Genomic DNA, 9,490 nt, shown 5'->3' with positions numbered 1-9,490 from the left:
CGCGACGTTCGCCCGGACAATTTGTATTTCCGATTTCTATGGCGAACGCTTCAGGGCTGCCAGGTGCTGGAAAGGTGGCTGTTAGATGGTTCGCGTCGCTCGTCTCATTGTGTCGGCGACTTTTGAGACATGTGGAGTTACGTTGCGTGTCATGAGAGCCACGAGTAGAACGGATAGACCAACCAGAAGAAATGTTTAACGAAGGAGCAGACTTTCGAGGATCGATAAGGATGTCTTCGGCTCGTAAATTGGAGAATAACGTGGATAGTAACGCACAGCCTCTGGCCATGAAATTATAGGACCATTCGAAATTGAGGCGCGAACAGACTTTGTATATAATAGTGAAGATAATTAGCCTTGATTTCAGCTCATACTCTTTACGTACTGTATCTTATTACGTACTTTATGTACTTATTATTTTGTCTCAAACATTTTGAATTCTTTGTTTTTAATCGAATAATATGGTATTATGGAATGAGTGCAAAAATGGCTTAAGCAGGCTGCACACATTTCTATCAAATCAAGTAAATTGTCTAACAATAACGTCTATTTATTTAGAAATAAATTAGACAATCAAACAATTTTCTATCTATAACACAGTGATGCAGTTAGGAAATTGTAGATTTAACGATTAAGCGTCGTAAAAGAGAAAGTGGAAACTAGAATTAATCTTCTCTCGTTATCTTTCCATTTCAAAGTTTCGATGAACTATAGAGAACATCTGAAGTTGAAAGGTTTATCAAAAATCTATCCCTACAACATGTCAAGCAGAGAAAAACAATTCTAACTAATAAATGCCCAAACACGAGGTAAAGGACATAAATAGAAGAAAATGAAAAGTTCTTGAAAAAGAAGCACCCCATGCACTTAATACTGAGAGATACACGTGGACTTCTAGAACGTATCGTCCTATTGTGACGGTCGTGTAGGGTGGTCGCTAGGACAAATCTGTCCCTTTTGTCGACGACCGGTGACGCTCATTGTGCATCGCGGTAACGTCGACAGCGAGCACGGCAACAGCGGCAACAACAGAACGACAATGCCAATGTACAAACGATCGAGTGGGCGGTAGCCGTGTTTTCGGATGTCCCGTCCCTTTCATTGTCGCCGCAAGAGCGCAGTATCACCCTGATTCCTTCTCCGTCGGTGAAGTCTGCGCCCTGCTGTTAGGACACGCGCGTCCAGCCATTCATCTTCTCGTCTTTCGTGTTTTCCTATTTTCGTCTATACAGAGAAATCGCTGGTACGTTTCTTTTTCAGGATTGAATAGAACAAATACCGATTTTGTGTCACATACGTTTTGGAAATTTGCGTTCTACTATTGGGCTGGCAACTAAGTGATTGCGAATTTTGTCATTAGGCGATATTGATAAAATCCAACATATATCTGGAATCTTCTCACAAGTGTAAACTTCTTAAAATTTCCATGAATTTTGGGAAATTGCTCTATGAGAACAAGTTTCAGTAATTTGATGTATCTAAAATTCTGAGAATTAATTAGAAACCAACGTGTTTAGGTATGTTCCAGAATATTCGTAAAGTGACAAATCAATTTGGTGTGCGATGATTTGAATATGCACGAGTATATGTATGAGACCTCCGCAATACATGTAAAACCTCCTACTTACAGTTACAGACAAAACGCGATCACAGTAGCTTCCTTAATCTATAGAAACGCTTCCGGTTGTCCAGAAAAATTTCACGATTGCTATGTAGTCTACCAATGCATCAGTAAATTTGCAAACTGAAAAAAATAGAGTCTTAAAATCAGTAAAAAAAAAAAAAAGAAAAAATAATCCATATTAATACTTAAGACGACAACCCTTAGAGTGGCAACCCTTACGTTTCGCTGAACCGCAGTTTGTAATAAAATATTTCTTGTGGATTCTCAGAAAAGCATCTCCCACGTATCCTCCGCAGTAAAGTCAACCCCTCGAACGTAGATTGCCCAGCAGTTACGGTTTCCCAGACGTCGTCGTTTTGCCAGGCATCATCCGCGAGACCGTTGCCTTTTTTCCAGGGTGCGTACACAAAACGTGGGACGTAAAGCCGGCTTCCACCGAAATGGAACATAGGTATCAGCGATGATCCCCGTGTGAGGCGCCAGCTGGCTCATATTGAAACCAACCCCCTAACGTGCTCGGCCAATGCCCTCCCCACCATCCTTCTACAAAGAACCTAAATCATTTTCAGCCCCTCTACCGGTGCTTCCTGCGTGTACTAACAACCCCTGGTTTCCTCAGGGGCCACACCCTGGCTAGCCAGGCTCCACCTACCGAAAGGTCTAGCGTTTATAGAGTCCTCCTTCGCCAGTCAATGGAATCGTCTCTCCCTTTTTTTCTTTTTTTTTTTTTATTTATAGTTCTTTCTTCATTTGCGGCTCTTTGACTTCTTTATACAAAAATGTCGACAACTGCGTTGTATATCTGAGAGAATAGGGAATGAGAGCTGGAGATTTTTTATTTTGTAGCTTATAAAATTTGTTTGGACTAATTGATTCTTCGAATTTCAGATGTAATGAATTATTAACATTTTTAGCCGTAATATTGGTCTTTTTTGGCAATTGAGAGAAAATAATGGAAAAGTTAATTTTGTTATCAAAGTTTAGTAGTTTTTGGAATTTTATACAGTGGATCACTGAAGCTTTTACTCATGATTTTGTATCTTTGGGAATGGAGAACGAGAGTGTTACAGCAAAGATACTTATTTCATTATTAACATTGGTCTGAAAGTTAATTTGAGGTAACTAACAGTTAGAATTTTAGATACATTGAATCACTGAAATTTCTATTCATAACGTTTTTAAATATAAGAATTTGATTGATGAATAACGTCGTATAAAAGGAAGAGAGTGTGTCATGCTCGATAAGGCACTTTTCATTCCGTTATTAATGAGATTCCTGTTCTCACAATAATCGATTAGACGCGGACTCGGGAAGGATTTTTAATTAAATCGAACAAATAGGAATTTCAAGCGTACACATATCCGTGCGATTTTCAAATGATTATTTAGAGTTTCTGTTGCCAAGATTTGCCTGAACAGAGTTTCCAGTGAAAGATATTAGCTTTCTCTCTTCCTTTTCCCAGGGATGTAATTAGATAATAATCACTTGTAGACCTGACGGAGCAATCTAAGCGACCGAGTAATGACTCACGCGGTTGACAAGCCCAAAGACAAACGATGATCGCGAACAGAAAGGTAAAATCGTTAGCCACGAACAAAGCCAGAGCCATATGTAACGACGAAAGGAACACTGTGTGGATTCAAGTGTTCTTCATCCTTGGTGAGCTCTCATTGCCAGACACGAGAAGATTGATAGTGTAACATTCTCGTAGGAAAAATATGCCAGAAACTATGATCGTACGTACCGGCGAGTGGTTTCCAACGATTTTTGTTTCCTTTTGCTAAATGACAAGAGAGTGTTCGAGAATCGAGGCGCGAACGATTCTTCAACGCCGTACAACTGTACAAATATGGAACGAACGGACGCGACGCTATACAAGTAATTCAGACTTCATTTTGCTTAAATGATATTGACACAACGTCTCACCTATTAGCACGATCCTCTTAATTGATTTCAATCCACCATTAATGGAACAATTTTAACTATACTCGTTTCCATTAATCATATCATCTCAGTTCTTTCACCGATCACCAAACAGCTGTTCTCCATTTCGTTTGCATTTTATTGACACTCGTCGTGAGAGCAAACTTAACTAACTCGCAACTGTACATTTTTTTATATGAATTTATACTATGTAAAGTTGTATATCCTTGATGCACGTTAATTTTATTACTTTTTTTTCTATAGATCGTTGGACATTTGATTAATTAGATTTAATATATGGAGAATCGAAGAGGTCAATGATTTCTCCACTTCTACATCGGAATATCGATTTTTTAGAGGATGAAAGTTTTTTAGAGGACAAAAAGAAAGAGAAGCTCTTTCTGGTCACGAGTTTCATTGGCCAATAAGAAAAGATGCCGGCCACCAATGTAAGTACGTTGTTCATCGGTTGAATTCGAGCCGCTTCGAAGGTAGTCCACGTCGTAATAGAATCGTTCGATACGGACACGAAACCGAGGCGAACGAGACGCTGAAGACGTAATTACGTAGGATCGAATTGCCGGCAGGATCTGACAAGTTCCTTCGGTTTCATCGGTTAAAAAAAAGAAGGAAAGAAGAAAAGGAAAGAAGGGGAAAAAGGATGTCGACGCGGGACGAACGAAATTGCCGCTTTCGTAAAGCGTCGCGAGCCTGACGTTAAAACGATCGCAAAGAATCTTCGTGGAATTCAAGATCCGTGGTCGTCCATTACAATGGGGCAATTAGAATTTTTTTGCAACTGGACGTATTAATACGATCTTACGGATGGAATTCGCTAGTAAATTGGGAAATCGTGTGTGGAGTTTTTCAGGGCCATTTGGGCACCATCCAGGTACCACGACCAAACGATTTTGCTCATTGGTGAAACTGAAAAAGGCGATCAGGTAAAAACGAGGTTGGCCCGCAGGTCTCCCGGGAAGATAGCTTGGGTAATTGCGGGCCTGGAAATGCCCAGGGATTAATCGCGAATGAAACATGCACCGCGTCCATCTCGGGCCTTAAAAACAGCGACGCGAGCCAATTATGCAGGCAATTGTCTAAATTGAAACCAGCCAATTGTTGTCTTCGGACAGCTGGTAGAATTAACGAGATAATTGTCGGTGAAACTGCGTTCGGTAAAAGGTAGGTTAAACTATGGTTATCTATTTTTCCTTTGTATAATAATCTTTAACTAGATAGGAGAGGCAGGAATTTTCCTTGAAATATTCTTAAGCCTTGATAATATGTAGGCTTCGTTACAAAATTCTAGATTCATTGTCAGTCGTATATTTAGGAAGATACATTGGCAATAATGTTTCGTTAATTGGATAGAGCTATTGGAACCTTGTCTGGACATTTGTTAAAAGTATATGTATTTCTAGAAAATCGCGAGTATCTATTTTTCATTTTCATTGAGTGTACACGTAAGACCAAGGACTGTTTGTAATAATTTACAACTTAATATTAATGAATCGAGGAAATGTTCGATTCATTAATTATACTAAGTTCGGATATCATCAAGAATGTTTAAAAAAGCCTTTTAATGTTTAAAAAGTACCTTTTTATCCATAGCTGACCATTTAGCTGATATTGCTTTTCACGTGAAATTATAACGAATCGAAATCCACGTTGAAAATGAATTTCCTGAATTTTTATTAATGAAAATTCGCAAAAACATTTAACTCCATATTGGAGAAATCTTCGCTAGTAACTATAACTTGCAACTTGAACAGTTTTATTAACGATATCATGTAATACTATAGTTCTGCAAAAAGATTTCAAGACTCGGACGATAAAATTGATTCTAAAAACCGGGTATAGTGAAGGACAGTTAACGAAGCACTACTGTAATCTTTTACGACTTGATAAAGACCTAACTATAACAATATTTCTCGTACCGCTACTTCGACGTGAATTTAACCAGCATACAACCAATAACATTAACGAGGCTAATAGCTCGTCTTACGGAATATTCACAACAAAATGTTCAAAAGGTAATCGAACAACAACCACGTGAATCACGGATCGACAGGCGGCGAACGAGCCGAAGACGAATGACTCGAGCGAGTTCCAGATTCCCTGATCGATCATGACGAGCGGCTATCATAATCGATAATGGTCCCGCTGACAGACAAGCGGAGTCGAATGGCCACGGTGCTGATCGTTATTCATTTCCCTTACGAACCGACAACACGCGCATCGTCATCGCATCGTCATTTGCAAGATTCTCTGCTACTTTTTTCGTTCGTGTACGACGCCTTTTCATAGGCCCTTCACCAGCTCCCGTTTCAGAAGAATCCAACTCCAAGCCTGTTCTTCCTTCACTTTCTCATTCTCTACAAAAGATGGACGCTGGAAGTGGCTTCCAGATCGAATTTCTGGCGCTTCTCTGCATCCGTTGATTTTAAACTCGTTGCATTCGTCTGTTCGATGCAAATGATCGTAAAGTAGACACAGACGAAGGAAGGAAATTTTGTTCGTTGCAGTTGTTCATTCAGTTGCGATTGAAATTTTTAGATATAGTTTTCATATGAATTAAATTATACAGAAATATACGTAATCTTTAATAAGAATTTTGCAGTCTGAGTCATTGAACAATTAGCATTTTGACGACGGAGTACTCTAATTGGCATTCTGTGTGAAATAATCACACTGCAATGTGTAAACATGAAATAGGTATAAATATTTCAAAAAACATCTATGTAATTAGAACGATATTAATATAAATAATATAGACATAAAAATGAAAGTTTCTTCGATATATTCTTAACTTTTGCCCTTTTTCCATATTTTCATTATGAAATCATTATTCACAATACAAGGTATACTAATATTTAAATAAAGATCGCAAACGAAGCCACATAAATACAAAATTAGACTGTAATAAATATAAAAATATTCTTCGACGATAGAAACAAAATTTTCTCAAAGATAAAAACATCGAAATTGCTAATTCGAAGGCAAATTCAACCATCGCAACGAATGGAACGTTCGATAAAGGGATGACGCATTCGATTCCATTAGCGGTTCCCAGTTTGGACGAGCAAGATCTCTCTTACCGTTTCTAATAGACCGATGTTCGATCAATCATATTACCATGTCGTTCTGACAAACGATCGCGTCCGTTGCGCCCGCAACAGATAACAGATCCATGATGCCGCGATCGGTATGATGTATCGCGCGGGAATCGAGCGTTCAATAGCCAGACACTTAATATACCATCTAAATCACAGGTAGTATCTATCGACCGGAGCCTGTGTACTGGTAAATGCAGAATTCTCTTACGATCAACTTAATACGTGACAGGAAGCGGGAAGTCAGATCTGATTTCCTGAACGAGCACAGTTAGGAAAGAAACTAATTCCCTTAGCTAATATGAAACAATGAAAACGTTGTTTGTTATTGTCGAAATGGTCACCACTTTTAAGAAAACTCTACATCTGGTCTTTTTAATTTTCTCAAGCACCGAAGCCATCGACAGCGTATAGACAAAAGACTGCGACGAAGGCAGACTATAAACAGTAGACAGGCGACGTTGGTTTCGGGGTTTTCAGTTATTGGGTAACACAGCTAGCGTGCGGATCTGGACCAGCTCAAATTGTATTCTTACTTATAATTATACTTCTATTTAAATATATTTTCTACCTTACAATTTGTCCACCAGTTTCTCTGTTTACACATCAAATAACCTCAACAGTTATTAACCTGTTAAGTAGGAAACAACAAGTTAAACTAAACGCTCTTTCTACCATATACGACACGCGATCTCTAACACTTTGACTGCCACGCCGAAATCACATGTTTTGCTCAGGACGCCACGGGAGTATTTTTATTATTCAAAGCATATAATGACAAAATAACAATAAGTTGATGATGTAAGACAACATTCTTCCCCAATGGACCGTTTATCTTATTGGTGATCACGGGTGACCACCGTGGCGCCTTGATAACAGTTGATAGCGACATATTATAACAAGGCTTCGTTTATTTCAACAAACCATTCGCATTTGTTATTTCGTCGCAAGCAAAACGTCCAGAATATATTGTTGAAACGTGTACAAGATATCAGTAAACAGTATTTGCTCATTCTATATATAATAGTAAGGTGGAGAGACAAGCGTGACATTTTCATGATTTCGACGAAACATTCGGCTGAAATGGTGGAGGTTCGCAAAAAAATTATGTTTGTGATAAACCAATGGTAGTGGTAGATCACAACAGAGGAAACTGTGCTGTACATTTATCGGATCAAACGATAGCATATTCTACACCATATAGAAGAACGTTCAAGTGGTATATAAAATTAGCTTTACAGTTACTGTTAAATACATCAATTTTAAACGCGATGATACTCTATAAACAAGCAACAAACACAAAAATCAAGGTATCAGATTTTAGAATGGCACTCGCAATGCAGCTTACACAGTGCCATTCACCAGAGCCGTCAAATATACTTATTCGACAAAGATTGCGACACGGAATGCAGAAGAAAGAAGAGCAAGCGTATCTGGCACGAAAATTTTGCAGAGAGTGCTATAAAAAAATGTTAAACAGTCAGGATCAAAAATTGCTAAGAATCGGATCAAAAAGGTGACCACCTATCGTCCAGATTGTATCGATGAGCCACATTTATGTTTAAAGTGTCTTAACACAGTGCACCGTTAGATGCAAGATTTCTTCTCATTTTTTTTATTGATGTTCTAATAAAAATATTTAATTGTTCAATGGGACACTTTTTATTTCAAAGTATTTTCTATTTATCGGTTATATATAAGCAAAACGTCCAGAATATATTGTTGAAACTTGTAGAAGATATTAGTAAACAGTATTTGCTCATTCTATATATTATAGTAAGGTATGTTCACAATTCTAACTTCTATTACATAATTATAAAGCAGCATTTACGATTATTTTTTAAGGTGTGTTTATAATAATATTCGTAGATTACTCTTGAAAGATGTGGATGCAAACACAGTGCACCGTTAGATGCAAGATTTGTTCTCATTTTTTTTTTATTAATGTTCTAATGAAAATATTTAATTGTTCAAAGGGGCACGTTTTATTTCAGAGTATCTTCTATCTATCGATTATATTCAAAATGCCCTAACTGTCAATTTTCATTCAATTTTTACAATTGTAAAAAGTTCAAGCGCTCCGGTCACCAATGACCACGATGTCGTCACAGGAGAAACTGTGGCGGGTCATATATGACCATCGTGGCAATCAAAGTGTTAAGACTCGCATCTAATATCGCATCGATATCTCGTACAAGATGTTAATTACATCTACTTACACGAGATATATCTAGGCTACTGGTTTAAGTATTTCATAGGGTAATGAAATAACGTGCGACTCAGAAAAAATGATTTTTAGAATATTTTTAATTGTTTTAGCTAATTCCTTTAACAGTAGTTACGTACCAAGGAATGACGAACGACCTTACTGATTTCAATGTGCTTGAAATATATTGTCAAAGTCGACATTTTAAAAAACTTTTTCCTATATATGTTACCGTCGCGTCGCTTGGCTTTAGCTTTTGCGATATTTGCAAAAGTTTCTATTTCGACGACACTACGATTTTGACAATTGAATAGTCGCTTTTCTAATCTATCATGACTGAATTCTATCATAGTTATTTCATGATTATATAATATAAAGTTTAGTATGAATTGTATCTGTCTTATTATTGAATAATTTAACTTATTTCACAGCCTAACTATATTAGGTTGTCCGGAAAGTGTTTTTCTTTCGCAAACGTGTTTTTTACAACAGTGCACCTTCATACAAACATAAAACCAAGCCGTGAAATGTCATGGTGTTTATCTCAACAAAACAAAATCATCGCACGTAATTTGACAAAATAATATAAAACAAAAAACGTTGTGCGTCTATTATTTCCTCAT

General features: G+C 37.6%; 1 long non-coding RNA gene across 1 annotated transcript; it reads right to left on the bottom strand.

The window, feature by feature from the left end:
• Positions 1 to 1,606: 1,606 nt before the first annotated feature.
• Positions 1,607 to 2,421, bottom strand: LOC117235832. Its single transcript, XR_004493738.1, has 3 exons — positions 2,277 to 2,421; positions 1,844 to 2,167; positions 1,607 to 1,744 (listed from the first exon to the last, which is right to left on the bottom strand). It is a non-coding gene; the product is annotated as an uncharacterized LOC117235832 (long non-coding RNA).
• Positions 2,422 to 9,490: the final 7,069 nt, after the last annotated feature.

The sequence above is a fragment of the Bombus vosnesenskii genome, unplaced genomic scaffold, assembly GCF_011952255.1.
Source record: "Bombus vosnesenskii isolate JDL3184/JDL3185 unplaced genomic scaffold, Bvos_JDL3184-5_v1.1 scf7180000013320, whole genome shotgun sequence".
Lineage (NCBI taxonomy): Eukaryota > Metazoa > Arthropoda > Insecta > Hymenoptera > Apidae > Bombus > Bombus vosnesenskii.
The sequence above is the reverse complement of the archived record's forward strand: the minus strand, read 5'-3'. Positions and strand labels throughout refer to the sequence as shown.